This window comes from Microtus ochrogaster, unplaced genomic scaffold (assembly GCF_000317375.1).
Source record: "Microtus ochrogaster isolate Prairie Vole_2 unplaced genomic scaffold, MicOch1.0 UNK30, whole genome shotgun sequence".
Taxonomy (NCBI): Eukaryota; Metazoa; Chordata; class Mammalia; order Rodentia; family Cricetidae; genus Microtus; species Microtus ochrogaster.
In genome coordinates, this window is record NW_004949128.1 from 2,336,555 (window position 1) to 2,341,459 (window position 4,905).

Below are 4,905 nucleotides of genomic sequence, written 5' to 3' on the forward strand. Positions count from 1 at the left end.
CTGCATTGTTAATTTTGTTTCCTTAACAGCAGCTGAAGCAGACTCTGACATTCAGAACCAGTTCTGCTTTCAATCACCTATTCTGAACTCACAAGTCTAATGAAGATTTTTGCTGTTTAACTATCTTGAATAAATGACCCAGTGTGCCAGAATTTAGAAATCCTGGAGACAGCCATCTGGGGCAACCTTTAGCTTTGTGTGGTTGTGAAATTAGTGATTCTAGGCTGGAGAAATGGCTTGGAGAAGAGCACTGGCTGCTCTTCCAGAGGTCCTGAGTTCAATTCCCAGTAACCACATGGTGGCTCACAACCATCTGTAATGAGATCTGGTGCTCTCTTCTGGTATGCAAGCAGAACACAGCATACATAAAAAAATTTTTAAAAAAAAAGTGGTTCTGACCAAGCATCAGTGCTATTCTCAGCTTAAAATAGCTTCCTTGAGATTGGTATGTGTTTCCAAACAGAACCTGTTCAGACTGCATTAAGGCAGAAGTTGCAAGGAGAGGTTGGGTTGGTTTTTTGTTTTGTTTTCCTTAGGCATCTGTTGATGCTAATGAGTTTTTAGTTCTTAACCGGCACCAGTGACATGTGGACCTTATTTTGGAGATGAGCTGCCGTCATTATGTGAGCTGTGTGGGACAGCTGCCTTGGAACTTGCACTATAATCTAGGTTGGCCAAAAGCACCTAACACCAGGTACCTTTTGGCCAGGGTTTCTGTACAACTTGTGTGACTTTTTTCCACATACCCTTTTCAGGAAAACTGGATGCCAGATTTAGCATGTAGACAGCAAAGCTAAGTATAGTAGCCAATACCTGTAAACCTCAGCACTTGAAAGACTGAGGCACAATGATAACCACAAATTCCAGGCTGATTAAGTCTCAGTTCTGGAAGACAGGCATGGGAATCAAGTTTCACACTGCACACCTTCCCCTAGGTTCCAAGGCCTTCAGGAAGAGACCCAGGACAGGGCAGGACCTCAAGGCCTCTGTGTTTGTGTAAGTTTATATACACCATCTTCATGCAGGGCTCACAGAGGCCGGGAGAGGACATAGGGTCCCCAGAAACTGAAGTCACAGACGGTTGTGGGCCACCGTGTGGATGCTAGGAGGCAAAACTGGGTCCTCTTCGAGAGCAACATGTACTCTTAACTGCTGAGTCAGCTTTCCCGGGATTCCACCTGCCTGTGTCTCATGGTGGCTATTTATATTTTGTTTTTTCTTTTTTGAGACAGCGTTTCTCTGTAACCCTACCTGTCCTGGGACTAGCTCTGTAGACCAGGCTGGCCTTGAGCACAGAGATCCACCTTCCTCTGCCTCCAGAGTTCAGCCACCACCGCCTGACTGCTTTTGTTTTCTTAAGACTCAGTGAAAGTTAGCCTCAGATTCTCTATGCGGCCCAAGCCCGCCTCCACCTCCCAAATGCCAGGATGACAGATGTGCCACTATACCCATTCTAAAGAGCTACAAAGTAACCCCAGTGTCAGCGTAGGAAGTGTGCATGCTTTTTCTCATGTTCCACAGACATCAATGGGAGGTAGTGAAAGGGCATCAAATTGATCTACTTTCTCTGTGTGGTCAGGAAAACACTTGGTACCCTGGTGTTTCTGATCCTACTTCACTAGCTGGGTATGGTGGTACAAACCTTTAGTCCTAAGCCTCTAGAGGCAGAGGCAGACTGAGTTCCAGGCCAATCATGGCTACAGAGTGAGATCCTGTCTCAAAAATAAAAGTATGGCCCTGCTGTTACCAGGACTTTCCACCAGTGCTCTGTTGGGGAAAGTGTAATTCTGACAAACACGGAGGGCTCTACTAGGATTGCTCGGCAGTTAGTCCAGCAGTTATACCCATGACGCTACTCTGCTCAGTCTTAGTCATGTACAACACCTTTGGCTGTGTGCTTGTCTCCTGGTTTAGAATTTTCCTGTCTTGCTTTAGACGTGGTCCTCAGACTTCAGAAGTCCCCATCTGTCCTGTCATTTCAGTGTCCTCATCCCCTCTGGCTGTATTCCCACCATTTCTCATGTCTACACCCACACCATATGGCGACTTTCACTACTTGTCCAGTGGTGGAATGTCTCCAGAGGCTTGACCAAACTTAGGGCTTTTATACAGTAAATTCGTACTCATGTGAGTCTATTCAGCTCACCATAGATTACTTAATTTTTCACTTACATTGTGGGTTTATACCATTGTTATTTTCTCCTTCCACTCTTAGGATCCTGGATGCCCTCCTACACTGTGCTAGGGATTTAACTCAGGACTTAGGCATACTAGGCAAGGGCTCAACCACTGAGCTCGAACTCTAAGGCCCGTGTGTCTTGGGCAGCTTAGACTTGTGATCTTCCTATCTCAGCCTCAGTTGACAGAGCCTGAACCACCAGTCATGTTCAAATCTTTTCTTTTTCTGTATGTGCCTGTCTTAACAGCACTGCAGCCAGTGTGGACACATTACACTATATACGGACACAGGCTGGGCCACTGCTAAATCTGGCCTCATGATTCACGTTACAGTAGTGGACCTACAGCTACGCTTCAGCAGAATGCCAAGACATTGGCTCTTCAGAGTTGCTCAGGTACACGGCATTGTGCTTGTCTTGGCATAGAAGATAAGGACCACTTTAAGAATGTTAGCTGGGGGTCGAGCAGTGGTGGCGCACGCCTTTAATCCTAGCACTTGGGAGGCAGAGGCAGGCAGATCTTGTAGGCCAGCCTGGTCTACAAGAGCTAGTTCCAGGACAGGCTCCAAACGCTACAGAGAAACCCTGTATCAAAAAAAAAAAAAAAAAAAAAAAAAAAAAAAAAAAAAGTTAGCTGGCCTGATAGATTTTTTTGATGCTGAGTCCCTGATTTTGCCTATAAAACTACTGCTATCAGTTCACAAGGTATTCAAGCTAGATAAGGATGGGATGGGAGTGAATAGCAAGTGTTAAACCTGAAAGATACGTTTTGCAGAGGCTGTATTATCCTAAGTGCTAAGCTGGCCTGAAAACCCTGCCTTTTACAACCAGCTTAGCAGGGGCTGGGATGTCAAAATGGAAAAGTATGATAGGAGCCCAAGAGACACAGGTCAGACAGCTGTGCAAGTTAATGATAGCTTTATTTGCTGGGGGTGGGGGAGCTTTCTTTGAGACAGGGTCTCCTGTATCCCAGACTGGTCTTGAATTTAGTTATATAACTAAAGATGACCTTGAATTTCCTATCCCTGCTGAGCTTGCTTTTCAGATAGCAACTTCTGTTGTAGTCCAGGCTGGCCTCAAACTCATTATTTTCCCGTTTCACCCTCCTGAGTTCTGGGACCTGGCTAAGAGCTTTAAAGGGAGACTGTACAAGTCAGATACTACACAGAAAAAAAAGTAGTAACAAGCCTCTGCTTTCCTTACCTTACCTAGGTTCTCCTCTAGGCTTGTCCTTGGGATTGAAAGCATGGCCTAGTTGCTGGAGTTGACCAGAGCTAGTCCAATACAGTGTGGCAGCCTTGTTAGCCTATGTCCAGAGGCAGCTGTCAGCCCTGTACCTCTGCTTCTTTGGTCTCCTGTGGTTACTCCTTTATCCTGCCTCCTTTCTTACTAAGCCTCGCCCCCCTTTTTTTCCCTCTTCAGATAAGGTCTCCCTATCTATCTAGTCCTGATTGGGCTAGAACTCACTATAAAGACCAGGACAGCCGCAAACTCAGAGATCTGCCTACTTCTGCCTCCCTAATCCTCAAGCATGTGCCACCGTGCCCAACACTCAGCCCCTACATTCCTTAAGGAACTGAGTTCTGTGCAGTGCTGTGCATAATGTATGTTCTCTGCACTCACACAACCTTTGCAAATCCCCGTGAATTCAGTTTGGTGGCTGTGACCTTTTTCAGCCTGTCAACTCCATCCTTGATCAGTTCAATCATTTGGATTCCCTTCAAGAAAGGAAGTTGGAGGCTGAGCTTGGCTCACACCTGTAATCCCAGTACTTGGGAGGCAGATGCAGGAAGATCTGACAGTATGAAGTCAGCCTTTTTTTTTTTTTTTGAAAAAAATCAATATAAAAGGAAGTCAGGTAGGGCTGACAACTCAGCAGTTAAGAAATTGTTGTACCTGGTGAAGACCCAAGTTCAATTCCCAGAACTTACAATGATAGCTCACAACCATTCATAACCCATTTCAGGAACTCTGATGCCTTCTGATCTTTGTGGGAACTAGGCATGTATGTATAGCACACGTAAACACACACACGAGTATGTATGCAAGTGAAATATTTACATAAAATTTTATAATATCTAATGGCCAGGCATGATAGCATATGCCTTTTATCACAGCACTCAGAAAGCAGAGAGGCAAGTGGAAATGAGTTGAGGACAGCCTGGTCTACATAGTAAGACCCTGTCTCAAAAATAAATTTTAAAAAATCTTAATAATTAAAAAGTTTGTGCTAGGGCTACAGCTCAATGGGAAGGTTGCCTAGTGGGTATGAGGCCCTAAGGTCAGTTCAAATATCACAAATGCTGTATGCCAACACACACACACATACATATGCTATGCACCTTCACTGGGCATGGTGTCAATGTAACCCTAGAATTTAGGTGACAGAGATAAAAGTACTAGCTCAGGGATTGCCCCATCAAGTAGCTGGGAGTCTGTCTCTTCAGTATACTGTACAGGGAATATTAGTCATTTCTAATCTAATCAGCCTAATGTTTGAAGTGTGCAGCTGACCTGAGCACACTACAGAGTTCGTAAGTGGTCCTAAAATTAGAAAAATGTACTACTTGTGACCAAGAAGCTGGACTAAGCTAGCCTTAGAACATCAGAATGACTACATAAAAACCCTCCAAAGGGCCGGGCGATGGTGGCGCACGCCTTTAATCCCAGCACTTGGGAGGCAGAGGCACGCGGATCTCTGTGAGTTCGAGACCAGCCTGGTCTACAG